Below are 16695 nucleotides of genomic sequence, written 5' to 3' on the forward strand. Positions count from 1 at the left end.
AAAGAAAGAAAGAAAGAGAGAGAGAGAGAGGGGTGGGGAGGGAAGAAGGAAGGAAGGAAGGGAGGGAGGGAGGGAGGGAAGAAGGGAGAAAGGGAGAAAGGAAGGAAGACCGGAAAGAAGACAGAAAGGAAGATAGGAAGGCAGACAGGCAGGCAGGCAGGCTGGCTCTTGGCAAGGGCTACCTGTAATTGCTAAAACCGTTAGGCCAAAGGGGCTCACATTTCCTGGTGCATTAGCTTCTGAGTCAGTAGGACTGGGATGAGGCCCAAGAATATGCATTTCTAACCAGCTTCCGGGTGATAATGATGATGCTGGTCTAGGGTCCCCACCATAAGACTGACTATATCAGATGAAGAGCTGCTGTGGAATTTTATAAGGGATGGGTCCGCCTGACATCACCTAAATCTACTAATTAACCCTAACATCACAAAAAGAGAGAACTGACTAGACATTATAAACATTACATGCCTGCAGATGGGACACCACAGGAAGTGCCATTACCACTAAAGACATATTCTTGCTAAAAAGAAACGGGGATGGAGATGCGGGATGCAGGTGATGAAGCCTCCAGATCTAACGCCTGTCTATGGAAAATGCAAGGCACAGGAGAGCATGTTAAAGAATGCAATAAAATCCCAAAGGTGAGAGACTGCGCTCTGTCACCCAGCTAGAGTGCAATGGCAGGATCTTGGCTCACTGCAATCTCTACCTCCTAGGTTCAAGCGACTCTCCTGCCTCAGTCTCCTGAGTAGCTGGGATTACAGGCGCACACCACCATGCCTGGCTAATTTTTGTATTTTTAGTAGAGACAGGGTTTCACCATATAGTCCAGGCTGGTCTCAGACTCGTGACCTCAGGTGATCTGCCCACCTCAGCCTCTCAAAGTGCTGAGATTACAGGTGTGAGCCACCACTCTTGGCCAGGACTCTGTTTCTTTAACAAATAAATACAAACAAAAATGAGAGGAACCTATAGATTAAAAAATAATTGAAAGAAAAGAGGCTGGCAGTAGTTCACATGTATAATCCCGTATTTTGGGAAGCCAAAGCAGGAGGATTGCTTGAGCCCAGGAGTTTAAGACCAGACTGGGCATTATAGCAAGATCCCATCCCTTAAAAAAGAAAAATCAGCCAGGCGTGATGATGCATGCTTGTAGTCCCAGCTACTAGGAGGTTGAGGCATGAAGGTTGCTTGAGCCCAGCAGTTTGAGGCTGTAGTGAGCTATGATGACATCACTGCACTCCAGCCTGGGTGACAGGGTGAGACCCTGTCTCAAAAAAAAAAAAAAAAGAAAAAGAAAAAAAAGAAAAAGCCACAGAGAATGAGAACATTTCGTAAATATAGGGCATTCTCATTAGCCTAAAAGATCTTTCTGAGCCTTTAAATAAATTGCAATTTCATTGGTGCTGGCAAAATTGGATTGGTTGCCTCATCTTGAGAGGCAAGATAACTTGCAGTCGTGAAAAGACACCCAGACTTTGCAGTCAGATGCGAATTCAAAGGTGACTCTGTCACTGCAGAATGCATGCTTCTGGGCGACTCACGTAGATTTCTGAGACTCAAACTTACCATGTGTTAATACTGGGGGCCTAATGGGTGCCCTACAGAGCTGCCATGGGGTTTAGATAAAACTCTCTACACCAAGCTTGTCTAACCTGCAGCCCACAGGCTGCACGTGGCCCAGGATGGTGTTGAATGCGGCCCGATACAAATTCACAAACTTTCTTAAAACAGTATGAGATTTTTTTTGCGATTTTTTTTTTTTTTTTTTTTTATAGCTCATCAGCTATCATTAGTGTTAGCGTATTTTATGTGCGGTCCAAAACAATTCTTCTTTTTCCAGTGCGGCCCAGGGAAGCCAAAAGATAGGACACCCCTGGTCTACACCAAGTACCTTCTGTTTCTACACCCTTTCCCACTTCCTATGACTCTAAGCCACTTCTCTCATTCCTAACCAAGAGCATTTACTACTGTTGGATGTTTTAATTATGTTTATTTCTGGACAGCCATAGTCACAGAAGTGGCTCCATACGATACTTTAATAGTGTTCCTTTAATAGTATAACCAAGGTTAGTGTAAACAGGCAGCAAAATAGAAAATGCAACAAAGTATTCAATAATTCCTTGCTAATCTCTTGGTTCTTAAGATGTTGCAGCAGATTGTGTGTGTGTGTGTGTGTGTGTGTGTGTGTGTGTGTGTGTGTGTGTGAGAGACAGAGAGAGAGAGAGAGAGAGAGAGAAACTGGAGGAAGCATAAGAGAAATGGGAGGATGTAAAGATGAAATAAGATTGACCACAAGTAGGCCAGCTGTGATCACTCACACCTGTAATCCCAGAACTTTGGGAGGCCAAGGTGAGTGGATCACTTGAGTTCAGGAGTCTGAGACCAGCTTGGCTAACATGGTGAAACCTTGTCTCTACTAGAAATACAAAAATTAAAAATTATCCAGGAGTGTGGGCCTGTAGCCCCAGTTACTCGGGAGGCTGAGTCAGGAGAATCACTTGAACCTGGGAGGTGGAGGTTGCAGTGAGCCGAGATCATACCACTGCACTCCAGCCTTGGTGACAGAGTCAGACTCCATTTAAAAAAAAAAAAAAAAAAAAAACAGAAATGTCAGAGCCGGGACCTGAACCTGTGTCTCATTCTGGAGTCTGTGTGGTTCTGCCTTTCACATAAGGTGGGTGGCCTTGTCAGATGCCCATAAAGGAATCCATCCTTTAAGACACCTGGCGCAGTGCCTGACACATTACAAACACCCAAACTAGGACTCGAATCAGGTGAAGTAAACTACAGCTTCACACCACAAAAAAGGACATCTCACAACACACGCTTGAGCAAAAGAAGGTGATCACAAAAAGCACAGGCTGACTGTTGAACTGAGGTCCAAAACCAGGCAGGACACATCCACAGTGACAGAGCTCAGATAAGGAATGAGTGAGCTTTGGGGGTGCAGTGATTGCAAGGACAGAATGTGACGGGGGCTGGGGAGGGTCGACGCTCTAAATCTTCATCTGAATGCCGGCCCTATGAGTGTTCACTTTCCGAAAATTCATTGAACTGCTGGGCCAGGTGACATGGCTCACACCTGCAATCCCAGCACTTTGAGAAGCCAAGGTGGGAGAATCACTTGAGCCCAGGAGTTCAAGACCAGCCTGGCCACACACAGCAAGACCCATCTCTAAGTAATTACTTGAGTGGAAGACCGAGGTAGGAGGATAACTTGAGCCCAGGAGGCTGAGACCAGCCTGGTCAACATGGTGAAACCTTGTCTCTAGCAAAAATACAAAAATTAGCTGGGTGTGATAGTGTGCACACGCAGTCCCAGCTACTCAGGAGGCTTGAGGTGGGAGGAACGCTTAAGCACAGGAGGTCGAGGATGCAGTGAGCCGTGATCATGCCACTGCACTATAGCCTGGGTGACAGAGACCCCCATCTAAAAATATATATATAATCCTCTCAAAAACTCATCAAGCTGCAAACCCACGGTGTGTGGACTTTTTTGGTTGTAAAGTACACTTCATTTTCCTTCCCTCTTATCTTTGTGGTAAAATACAGCTAACATTCACCACCTGAGCCACTTAAATGCAGTTCAGTAGCATTAAGTATATTGATATTATTGTGCAGTAATTGAGAGTTTGTGCAGATGGTAGCCAATTACATCCCAAGAGGGATAGGAGAATGTTTCATTTGTTCTAAGCACCATAACAAGTAAAGTGGACTTTTTTTTTTTTTTTTTTTGAGACATGGTCTTGCTCGGTCGCCCAGACTGGAGTGCAGTGGCATGACCTCAGCTCACTGCAACCTCCACCTCCCAGGCTCAAGTAATCCTCCCACCTCAGGCTCCCAAATAGTTGGGACTACAGGCACCTGCCACCATGCTCAGCTATTTTTCTGTATTCTTTGTAGAGATGGGGTATCACCATGTTGCCCAGGCTGGTCTTAAACTCCTGACCTCAAGTGATCTTCCCTCCTCGGTCTCCCAAAGTGCTGGAATTACAGGCATGAGCTTCTGTGCCCGGCCCTAAATGGGCTCTAATTGCCATGTTGATGAGTTGCCTTAAAAGTCAGAAAAAATAGCAAAAAATACAACAGAAAAATAAAAGGACACGTACATCTCCATTGCCCGGGACCCTGTCTAACCTCAGACTTAAAAACACAAACAAGATCAAGTGCAAAGATTCAGTCTCTGTCCAAAAAAGGAGGGCTTGGAGGAGGCTGGCTTCCCTCTGGCTTTGATGTCTCTGACAGTTACGACGTGCAAAATCTGCTTTGGTCAAAAGACAGCAAGATGGGGGATGAGAAGCTTGGACTCACGCTAGAAGGCTGTTTTCCATAGCATGCTCCTTGGAACCCTAATTCCCTGAAATATCTGGGCTGGGGTGGAGCCAGGGAGGTTGAGAAGCTCTTCCAACAGTGGGGCAGTCAAGGTCAAATCCATTTGGAAGGTGCTACATATTCCCTTTCCCTCATTGAGACACAAAACACACATCAGGACATTTAAGTCTCTGGCAGATCCAGAAGCCTGAAAGCTGTTTTGCTGCTATGAGCCTTGGGTCCCCAAAACAACATTTGGCCACAGATTTGCCTTGAGAAAATTCAGTGAGCCTGACAAATTAATGCTACTAATACTAGTAATAATAGTTGCTCTTTTTTTTTTTTTGACAGAGTCTTGCTCTGTGACCCAGGCTGGAGTGCAGCGATGCAATCTCAGCTCACTGCAACCTCCACCTCCTGGGTTCAAGTGATTCTCGTGCCTCAGCCTCCCAAGTAACTGGGACTACAGGCATGTGCCACCACACCTGGCTAATTTTTGTATTTTTAGTAGAGATGGGGTTTCACCATGTTGGCCAGGCTGGTCTTGAACTCCTGGCTTCAAGCAATCGATCCTCCCACCTCGGCCTCCCAAAGTGCTGGGATTATAGGCGTGAGCCACCTTACCTGGCCACAACCTCTGCACTGTTGACTCTCGGGCTGGGTCATTCTGTGTCGTGAGGGGGGCTCTTCTGTGCATTGCAGGATGTTCTGCAGCACCCCTGGCCTCTGCCCACCAGATACCAGTGGCACCCCTTCCTCCACTCATGACAATCGAAAGTGTCTCCAGACACTGCTGGATGTCCCCTGGGGTGGCAAAACTGCTCCCAATTGAGAACCACAGCTTTAGAATAAAAACAAGGGCTGTCTTGGGAAAGGCCATTAAAGCTGAGAACAGCTCTCACTTAGTCAAACTCAACTCGGAGTACCGACTGCAGAAGGTCAGACGGGGGCAAGGTGAACACATTGCACCAGAGACGGACCACCAGTTGGCCCAACCCCAAGGACACTCGCCATCTACCTTGGTGCACCTCCCCAACCCTCCCTCCTCCACCATCGCTCATGTTTAAGCGATGAAATGATCATCGCTCATCAGCTCCAAGTGCTGAAAGGACATCTCTGAAATTATTACCCAGAACTGCTGATCACAAAGTACAGTTCACTCATCAAGAGCTGCTCTCAATGTTTTTGGCTGGGGGAAGGGTCTCATTATATGCCCAGGGTAGAGAGCAGTGGTGCAATCATAGCTCACTGCAGGCTCAAACTCATGGGCTCAAGGGATCCTCCCACCTCAGGTGTGGGCCACTATGCCCGGCTAATTTTATTTTTCGTAAAGATGGGGGTCTTGCTATGTTGCCCAGGCTGGTCGCAAACTCCTGATCTCAAATGATCCTCCTGTCTTGGCCTCCCAAAGCTCTAGGATGACAGGCCTGAGTCACCTCATCTGACTTTCTCGAATGTTTTGATGAAAACAAATGTCTGTGCCACCTTTGATATTAGTGGTGTTTGACACATCTGAGTGTGTCAGCCCTGTTTTCAGTCCTGCCCTGACCAACGACTGCTTCTTTTTTTTTTTTTTTTTTTTGAGACAGGATCTGGCTCTGTTGCCCAGGCTAGAGTGAAGTGGTGATCTCGGTTCACTGCAAACTCTGCCTCCCAGGCTCAAGCCATTCTCCCACCCCAGCCTCCCAAGTAGCTGGGATCACAGGCACGCACCAGCACACTCAGCTAATTTTCTAATTCTCACATTTTTTTGTAGAGACGGGGGTCTCACTTTGTGGCCCAGGCTGGTCTCGAACTCCTGAGCTCAAGCGATCTGCCTGCCTCAGCCTCCTAAAGCGCTAGGATTATAAGCATGAGCCACTGTGCCCAGGCTGCTTCATTTTTTGAGCACAAACAAGCTATTCATTAGCCTCTGGAAGACCTTAGGATGTCAAGTAACAAGTCTCAGCTCTGCCCCAAACCCGCTGGGTGACTCTGGACAAATCACTTGCCCTCTCTGGGCCTTGTGTTTTTCATTTAGGGAAAAGAAATCAATGGTAGGCTGGCCTAGCTCTAGCATTCTGTGGGACCCGTCTGTGACTTCTGGCCAAAGGGCTGAAACTGGACCAAATGAGAATGTCAGGCTGCTTTAGGTTTTTTTTTTTTTTTTTTTTTTTTTTTGAGACGGAGTCTCGCTCTGTCGCCGGGGCTGGAGTGCAGTGGCCGGATCTCAGCTTACTGCAAGCTCTGCCTCCCGGGTTCATGCCATTCTCCTGACTCAGCCTCCCAAGTAGCTGGGACTACAGGCGCCCGCCACCTCGCCCAGCTAGTTTTTTGTATTTTTTAGTAGAGACGGGGTTTCACCGTGTTAGCCAGGATGGTCTCGATCTCCTGACCTCGTGATCCGCCCGTCTCGGCCTCCCAAAGTGCTGGGATTACAGGCTTGAGCCACCGCGCCTGGCCGTGCTTTAGGTTTTTTTGTCGTCAGTTTCATTTTTCCGAGAGGAACTCAGGGGCAAAAGATCTTGCCCTCTCTGCTTCAGCATTAATAAAAAGTAAATTAGGCCGGGCGTGGTGGCTGATGCCTATAATCCCAGTACTTTGGGAGGTCGAGGCAGGAGGATCATCCGAGGTCAGGAGTTCAAGACCAGCCTGGCCAACACGGTGAAACCCTGTCTCTACTAAAAATACAAAAATTAGCCAGGTGTGGTGGTGGGCGCCTGTAATCCCAGCTACTCCAGAGGCTGAGGCAGGAGAATCCCTTTAACCCAGGAGGTGGAGGTTGCAGAGAGCTGAGATCACATCACTGCACTCCAGCCTAGGCAACAAGAGCAAAACTCTGTCTCCAAAATAAATAAATAAATAAATAAATAAATAAATAAATAAATAAATAAGTAAATTAAATATCCCAGAGCCCAGAGAGTATAGGATTTGCATATCACCTTGCCTGGTCAACAGCTTTCCTCAGGATTTGGCTGTCAAGCCATTGGCTGAAGATTTTGGACCAGAGACACAAACCCAAATGTTTTTGGAGATCAAGTAAGTAATACAGAGTGACCCAGACCAGATGTTAGAGTATTGCACATATTCTAAATACCATGCAGGGTTCAGCACTGTGGCTCACGCCTGTAATCCCAACACTTTCGGAGGCCAAGGCAGGCAGATCGCTTGAGCTTAGGAGTTCGAGACCAGCCCGCCCAACATGGTGAAACCCCATCTCTACAGAAAATACAAAAATTAGCCAGGCATGGCGGCACATGCCTGTAGTCCCATCTACTTGGGAGGCTGAGGTGGGAAGATCGCTTGAGCCTGGGAGGTGGAGGAGGTTGCAGTGAGCTGAGATCATGCCACTGCACTCTAGCCTGGGTGACAGAGTGAGACTCCATTTCAAAAAAAAAGAAAGAAAGAAAAATTGCTTGTATTCTAAATGTCATAAAGGGCTGGACACAGTGGCTCACACCTGTAATCCAAGCTATTTGGGAGGCCAAGCCAAGAGGATTGCTTGAATTAGGAGTTCTAGACTATCCTGGGCAACACAGTGAGATCCCATCTCTCAAATAAACGAATGAATGAATGCCACGCGGGCAAAACGGAAGTTCTCTGAACCTGATCTGCAACACAATTCGCCAGCTGGAAGGACCTCTGCAGTGGAAATCCTCGTTCAAGGCCTGGTCCAGGTGTAGGGAGGCGTCAAATGCGTCGCAGGGAGAGGGACTGGGTACTCTAAATGCATCTACTCAGCAGGTCCCCAGTAGTACCAAAAAGGCAGTTTAGATCTATTATTAGTAACAGCCACTGTATTTATTGGGCCCCTTGTATTCATCGGGTATTGGGCCAGACAGTTGCCTAGATAGACCATCTCACTATGTCTCATAAGCGCTCTGTAAGGTGGCATCACCTGCTGTTGCTATTTTCCTGCTAAGATGACTGAGGTCCTGGAAGGTAAATGCAAGGCCCCCACTTGTAAAATGTGCAGTCAGGAGTAGAATCCAGAATCTAATCCTAATTTTCTGCTAAGAGGAAATGGACACCCAATTAATTCTTAGCAGAAAGTCCCTTTTTCTTGCCCCCGACCCTCCTCCGCTATTTCCACCCTCCCCTCACCTCCCAAGGGCTTGTTCCCAAGAAAGCTCTACCTCACTTTCACAGAAAAAAAAAAAAGTGAATGGTGAACCTGTCACTTTCTTATTGCCTTGTGACATCTGCCTAATCATCTGAATACCAATGGTTTCAAATAACTCCAGAAAGAAGTTATCTTACTGTGCAACACTATTTTTTCCTCCCGACCAAGAAAACTTGGTTGGTAAGAGTCACTGTAGCCCCTGTGAAGGATGCCTCTGGAAGTGAGCAAGAACTGGTTATTTCCGGCCCTAAAAGCCCCAGTGTGTTTTTATTTTACAATTCTGGCACACCACAGATTAAAATAAATGTATAGCCTCCTATGTCAGGGGTCCCCAACCCTTGTGCTGCAAGACCAGTCCATGGCCTGTCAGGAACCAGGCCACATAGCAGGACTGGGCAGTGGGTGAGTAAGCATCACTGCCTAAGCTCCGCCTCCTGTCAGATAAGCAGCATTGGATTCTCACAGGAACGTGAACCCTATTGTGAACTGCACATACAAGGGATCTAGGTTGTGCATTCCTTATGAGAATCTAACCAATGCCCGATGATCTGAGGTGGGACAGTTTTATCCCGAAACCATCCTCCCCACCCCCACTCCATCCCAGGTCCCTGGAAAAAATTGTCTTCCACAAAACTGGTCTCTGGTGCCAAGAGGTTGGGGACTGCTGTCATATGTGATTGCAACAAGTTGCAATTTTGCAATACTTTTTTTTTTGTCTTTTGAGACTGACTCTCACTCTGTTGCCCAGGCTGGAGGGCAGTGGTGTGATCTCGGCTCACTGCAACTTCTGCCTCCAAGGCTCAAGCGATTCTCATGCCTCAGCCTCCCGAGTAGCTGGGATTACAGGTGCACACCACCACACCCAGCTAATTTTTGTATTTTTAGTAGAGATGGGGTTTAGCAGAGACCATGTTGGCCAGGCTGGTCTCAAACTCCTGACCTCAGGTGACCCACCTGCCTTGGCCTCCCAAAGTGCTGGGATTACAGCGTGAGCCACTGTGCCCGGCCTGCAATGTCTTTAGCTGGTCATTTGCAGTATCTATTCATTTTAGATACGCATGCCCTTTAACTGAGCAATGGCATTTCTGGGAATTTATCCTACAGATAAATTCACATAATTAGACAAAAAGTCCAAGGCTGAAAGAGTGGCATTATCTATTATTCCCATTTTCCTGCTAAGACTATCAAGGTCCTGAAAGGTAAATGCAAGGCCCTCCCCTTGTAAAAGTTGGAGTCAGGATTAGAATCCAGATCTATTTGAAGCCTAATTTACTCAGAGATGGCATTAGCAATGTTTAATACATCTGAATGTGTCAGCCCTGTTCACAGTCCTGTCCTAACAACTCACTGCTTCATCCTTTGAGCACAAACAAGCTATTCATTAGCCTGTGGAAGACCTTAGGACTTCGAGTTACAAGTCTCAGCTCTGCCTGAAACTCGCTGGGTGACACTAGGCAAGTCACTTGCCCTCTCTGGGCCTTGTATTTTTCAGCCTGGTACAGTAAAGTGCTATGCCCCTCATCTTTTTTTTTGAGACAGAGTCTTACTCTGTTTCCCAGGCTGGAGAGCAGTGACGCAATCATGGCTCACTGCAGCCTCGAACTCCTGGGCTCAAGCAATCCTCCTGCCTCAGCCTCCTGAATAACTAGGACTACAGATGCATGCCACTATGCCCAGCTCATTTTTAAAATTTGTTTGTAGAGATGGTGCCTTGCTGTGTTGCCCAGTCTGATCTCAAACTCCTGACTTCAAGCCATCCCCTGACCTCAGCCTCCCAAATCGCTGGGATTACAGGTGTGACCTGCCATACCTGGCCTCTATGGCCCTTTCCTCACAACTTTGATGAGGTTGTTCCTCCCTAGCCCCTGAAACCCTGATACAAGTCACAGATGTCCGACCTCCCCTTTCAGCCACTGTGAGCAGCTTCTTCCTCTGTCCTTGGATCACATACAAAGTTTCTTTCAAATTCTTGCCCGGCTTTCTCTAAACTCAACCTTTCCTCCATTGTGTGGCCAGGGTTAAATCTTGCAAGGTCAGGGGTAGAGGGAGAAGACCTAGAGACCAAAAAGGCCATCCCTTAAAGTATGCCATCAAGACCCTAAATACGCCAGGCACAGTGACTCACGCCTGTAATCCGAGCACTTTGGGAGATCAAGCCAGCCGAATCACTTGAGGTCAGCAGTTCGAGACCAGCCTGGCCAGCGTGGTGAAATCCCATCTCTACTAAAAATACAAAAATTAGCCAGGCATGGTGGTGGGCGCCTATAATCCCAGCTACTCTCTACTCAGGAGGCTGAGGCCGGAGAACTGCTTGAACCCAGTAGGTGAAGGTTGCAATGAGCCAAGATCGCACCAGTGCACTCTAGCCTGGGTGACAGATCAAGACTCTGTCTCAAAAACCAAACAAAACCCTAAACAAATGTTATTGGAGTTTGTGACATTCTCAATCCAGTAAAGGAATGGTAGCTTAACATATTAAAGATTCTAATCACCACTTTCAGCCCAATAGAAATGGGGTTGATGAGATCAAAGGGAATAAACATTAAGAAAAGCTTCTCCTTTAAAGGCCACATAATTTAGGCTTCCCGGTTCTGCCAAAGATGAGCCATGCCATACTGAGCAAACATCTTGAACTCTCTGGTTGTGTTTGCTATAAATAACCATCTACCAAAGCTTCCCAGGGCCCAGGCACTGTGCTAAACCCTTCATACACATTAGCTCATCAAATCCTCCCACGAGGGTAATCTGTTAAACTCTGGAGTTAGAAAGACCTAGATTTGTAGAATCTTGTTTTCCTTACTGACTAGCTGAGCTGTCTTGAGCAAGTTATTCAGATGCCATATTTGTAACATCAAGCCAGTTATAATAACAGTATCTACTCTAAAGGGTTGTTATGAAGACTTAAGATAATGTCCACAAAGGGCTTAGCATCTCACCAGGCAAAAGTGCCCAACAAACATGAGTTATTCTCATTAGCCCCATTGCCCGGATGAGAAAGTGAGGTTTTGGGAGGTGCTGGGGATGATTTCTAAATTTGTTTATGACCTTCTATGATTCTACTGGATTGAAAATTGAACTTGGTTTTCAAGAAAAATCTAATTTATATCTACTCTTGGAATTACATCCTTGTGCCTAAAGCGTAAAACCCACCTGTATCGATTCAAGCCCTGTGGAAAGGAGACAATTCCCTCCCATCCCCCAGCCAAAAAAAATCAAACTCCTAAATAAGAGGGGGTAGGGAAAAAGAATCCCACTTTTCTCCCAAATCTCTTCTCCTTAGGGCTTCTCCACTAGTTCTTCAATGGGTGAGGGACACAGTAGAGAAGTCCCCAGGGCCGGGACCAACCAGGCTGTAGTGCAAGGCTGGGTAACTGACGAGGGGGCTGGGGATGGCCTCATGGAAAACGCTTCCATAAATGGGCATGTTTGCCTCAATCTCAGCCCTCCCATGGAAAAGTAATGATAACAAATCCATAACAAATACCTTGTACGGAATAACACATCTATTTTGGACATGATAATAAAAATACATGGTGTTTACAGGGCAAGCCCGGCGGCTTCTCGAAAAAGGCCCAACTAGTTCACGTTCTGGACTCTACGGGTGGCAGCCCACCTAGGGTCACTGGTTTCAACTAGATCACTTCCCACCCCTACAACCAGGGGACAAACAGTGCCTTTTATTTTAAATGTGCAAAAAGTCAGTTTATGTTTTCTTCAAAAGACATGGTGATAAACATTTACTTTGTTGGAAGCATTTAGTCCCACCAGAAACCTGACCCCAACAAGTTTGAGTCCATGGTAAAGAGGATAGTGGGGTCAAGGGTATGAACTTGGACTCAAACAGACCCGGGAATGGGTTCTACCACTTGCTGGCTGTGTGACACTTTACCTCTCTGAGCCTCAGCTGCCTTGTATACTAAACAGATATCATGATGCCTTTCTTATGAAGTTGTTGCAAAGATTAAATGAGATAAGTTAAATGTTGCAACAGCATGTGGCACTTAAGTGTTCCATTAACGGCATCAACGGTAGCTATCTCCATGGGAAAACATCAATTTCCTTCCAACAAAATTCCCTATCTTATTTCACACCCTGCCATCTAATGACTTTCAGTTCAGCGTCAAGTTCCCTCTCTAAACAATTCTAAAATAGTATCGTTAAGTAAATCAAACAAAAAACTACGCAAAGCAGTTTACTAACAGCCTGCCTTCTTTTCATCAAATCCCAGACAGTTCACAATTTAATCTCTCAGTTCTTCATACTGCAACTGAACACTCCCGGCCTTGGCTTTCTAAATGTTTTCTTTTACTTCTGGACAAGCATGGTTTGAATGGTACTTTTTCTCAAGTGGCAAAATCCCTACCAGACCCCGTGCTGGAAGAAAACTTACGACAGTAGCCACACTTTCTCTCGTTTTACCCATTTGGTTGGACACGAGAGAGGCATTGACACAGGTGGCTCTGTGGGAAATTCCAGTGTAATCTTACCTAATGCACCTGCAGATTGTAGAAGCAAATGGAGACTTTGGAGCCCACCTGGGTATCTGGGGGGACCCTTGGGGGTCAACCTGGGTGAGATTTTTTTTTTTTTTTAATTTGGAGAAGATGAAAAAGTGGGCTGTAATAAACTAGATCACAACCAGCCTTATCTCCCAGGGGTTCTCAACATAGTACCTGATAGAACTGATAAAAAACACTTTCCTTTCTGCTAAGCCTATGCCCATGTGTTTTTAACTGATTTAATGCATTATCAACACAACTGTGCAATACCATCAAATCCACTAGGAGCCTCACCTTGCCTGTCTGTGTGATAGCAAGTGACTTTTCAGTGAAGTCCAGTTGTGCTTTTTTTGGTGCCTAGAATAAAAGTGAGATGTCTGATTGTCTGCACTGAACCTCTGAGATTTCCAAGGGAGCTTATCTCCTGGATTAGCCTCTTAACAAGAATCACCCAGGACTGATTTTCTTTTTTAAGGCCATTTTTTCTGGGGATTCTAGAGTTGGGAAATGGAGTTAGGTCCAGGCATTGATATCGTTAATAAGCACCCCCAAAATAGTATTTCTCACTGGCAACCTTGAGAAATGCTGTTTGGGGAAAGTCTAGGATAATCTAGGATGATAGGGCAGAGAGACAGCCAAATCACAACTCTGCCCACACCATGGTCCTTACGAGGTTGACAACAGGGACCCCTAAGTGCAGCGCAGCCCCTATAGAATACCCTATAGGACTTTTAACACCCTCACCCCCCTGCAATCTGCCCCCAGAAGGACAACTACTACTTACAGATCTCCAACTGCGGGCTAGTGGAGAGGAAACTGGATGGCGAGCTCGGATCTGACGCACCTCCCACGCCGGAGCGTCCAAATCTCCCTGCGCGTCTCGGACGCCTCTCTTTATAGACCCAGAGCTGCCCGCTGGTGGGAAAGGGGAGGAGGCCGAAGGGGTGGAGTTGGGGAGGGTCCCTGGCGGCCCCCTCGCCGCGCCCCCTGCAGGGCGCACCAGGGGCGGGAGCGCAAGGGGCTGGGTCGTTCCGGGGACAAGGACGCACAGAACAGGTGCGCACAGGAACCAGAGTCTCACTCCCGACCGGAGGTGATCGCAGACGCTCCGGATCCCTAGGGAAAGGGGTCGAGCAGGCAGCGTGTGTGCGGGATGCTTGAGAATGTCTTCCCTGAGCCGGCTCCAGCCGCACAGGCTTTAACCTCTTCCTCCCTGTGTTGGGACTGTGGTGGATCTGACTTGACATCTCCCACGCCACTTCCCATTTTATTGGCATCGCACTATCTGAAAAGAGGGCCGGCTGTGCAGCGTGAAGGGTAGGGAAAGGGGATTTCTTGAACTTTTGAACTTTGCAAAGTGCAAGACAGGAGGCCCCCATCCTTGCTGGGAACCGTGCAGGAAGGGGAAGTTTTTACTTTTCCCAACTTGCCATCTCCACCTCCACCCACACCTCCACGACCAAAATACAAATAAAAATTAAAAATAAGCCCACTGTGGTTATTTCAGCAGTCCCCCTCCCCTGTGTGCCACTCGCCAGCTGCGTGACCATGGGCAAGTCACTTCACTTCTCTGAGCCTTGGTGTCCGCAGCTGCAAAATGTGGGGAGGCGGTGGCGGTGATAATTACGTAATTTACAAGGTGCAAGTGTCAAGATTCAAGGATAAAGTGGGTGCGCCCCTAGAGTCTGCGAGTTCCCTTCAACAACTGCCCCTCCCCAAGGATTCCTCCCCTAAAATTGCACTCCCCGTCTCTCTCCATCTCGGCGCCACTCTCCTCTGCCCGGTTTGGTCCCAGTCTGTGTCTCTCCTGTGTGACTGACGCTGTCTCTCCATCACAGTCTCTCTCGCTGTGTCTCTGCCACTGTCTCTGCATGTCTGTCACTCTGATCATTGCTGTCTCTCGCTCTATCTTTTGTCTCTGTCCCTCTCACTGTCTCTAGGTCTGTCGATGTCTCTGTGTCTCCCTCGTGTCTCACTCTGTCTCTGGTCTGTATGTCTCTTGCTCTCCATCCCTCCCTCGTGTCTCACTCCTATCGCTGTGCGATCTCTCTCTTTCTCTGTTCCCCAGGCTCTCCGTTTTCTCCCCGTCCCTCTCCCCTCCTGTCCACGCACGCACACACAGGCCATAAAAGGAAGTCGAGGCGGTGGGCTGGCCCCACGCCAGGCCGGGGACCGGCGGGCAGCCCGGGCTCTCCGCTCCCCGCGCGGCACCGGCTTCTCCGAGGTTCCCGGGCCGGGCCGAGCCCGTCCCCCTCCCCGGGCGCGGCGGGAGCGGCGGGCGGGAGACAACCCAAAAAGGGCAGGCGCGGACTCCTTCCTGCAGGAATTCCCAGCTCCGCATACCAGCTCGGGGCTGCCCGCTCCCCCTGACTAAATATGGTGCCGAGCGGCCTCCCTGCTCCCCGGCGTCGGGGGAGGGGGCCCTTCACGCAGCCACCGGCGGCAGTCGCCCCGCGGGGGGCGAAGGGGACCCCTTTGCTTGGGGCAGGCCCGGAAGGGGGCAGCCCCCAGTCCCACGTGGATTTCTGCTGCTTCAGGCCAGAGGGTTCGGAGAAAGGGTTAAAGTTGGGCAGACCCCTCCTGGGTTTTGTTCTTGGCGCAGACCCTTATTCTACAACACCTCCTCCTGCAACCAGGTGGAGGGGCTGAGGGCGCGGCGCGTGCGGGTGGGGGATGGCTTTATTAATATCCCCATTTTGCAGGTGAGAAAATTGAGTCCCCGCAGAGGTAAAGGGATTTGCCTTAGCTCTCACTGGGACACTCATGGATTGGTGTTGGCACTGGAACCTTTCTGATGACAACATTCACTTCCAGAGAGGAGACACTGAAGGGAAGTGCCCAGGCAAACTGGACTTGAGGCCCAGGGCATGTCTTTGAGAGTAGATGTCTGGCTTTGAATCGGCCAGTGCTGCTTTCTACCTATTTGACCATGGGCAAGTAACTTTGCCTCTCCATGCCTCAGTTTCCCTACCTGTAAGATGGGAAGAACATCAGCTACTTCCTGGCCTTTTTGTAAGCAGTCCTTGAGATGATCCATGTAAAATGAACACTGTGCACTGTTTCATGTTAGTTGCTGTTATTGGTAACAAATGTGAAACCAACTAGAGTTGCACCAGGCCTCTGGGATACAAAGAGAGCACTCTTTCCCTGCAGGCTCCCAGGCCCCTCTGGAGAGCTCTGTATCTCAGACCCTCTTGGGTCCTTCTTCATCCTTCCAGCATCAAGCTCACCTGGTTTTCACCCTGGAAACTCCTGAGCCTGGCCCTTGCCCTGCAATGGGCCTGGATCAGAGAGTCAAGAACAGCCTGCATTTAGCTGGCTGGGAAAGTGAGGGGTAAAGCTCTGGGGAAAATGATGAATGAGCTGCTCCCCACATGCTTTTAACATCTACGCTGTAAAAGGAGTGGAAATTGTCCCTGCATCAGCCCAGAAATGATGTAGAGCAGAGAAGTAATGGAAGGGGGAAAACTGAAGTCAACCATCCCCTTCCCATCCTGGAAAGAGAACGCAGGGCAGGCCATTGGAATCTAACTTGCTGGCCCGAAGTAAAAAGTGGCATTAATACTAGAGGCATGAACACTGTACTTCCAAAGGGTTCCATCTGATTTTTTAAATAACTTGTTGGTAACTTTTAAAAGAGAATAATTATAATGTGATTAACAATTGGAGACTTTGTAACAAACACTCAATTTTACTTCATTCTCTCTCCTACCCCTTATCTAACAACCCTTTATTAAAAATTAAAGTAGGCAGCCGGGAGTGGTGGCTCACGCCTGTAAT

The 16695-nt window shown here is 48.0% G+C and overlaps 1 protein-coding gene across 4 annotated transcripts in view; it reads right to left on the reverse strand.

The window, feature by feature from the left end:
* MYH11 (myosin heavy chain 11) overlaps positions 1–13822 on the reverse strand; it is a 156061-nt gene extending 142239 nt beyond the window's left edge. For all 4 annotated transcript variants that reach the window (XM_030925652.1, XM_030925654.1, XM_030925651.1 and 1 more), the window contains exon 1: positions 13700–13822. The gene's annotated coding sequence lies outside the window, so the exon portion shown is untranslated. The remainder of the gene's footprint in view (positions 1–13699) is intronic.
* Between the last annotated feature and the right edge of the window lie 2873 nt (positions 13823–16695).

This window comes from Rhinopithecus roxellana, chromosome 20 (genome assembly GCF_007565055.1).
Source record: "Rhinopithecus roxellana isolate Shanxi Qingling chromosome 20, ASM756505v1, whole genome shotgun sequence".
Taxonomy (NCBI): Eukaryota; Metazoa; Chordata; class Mammalia; order Primates; family Cercopithecidae; genus Rhinopithecus; species Rhinopithecus roxellana.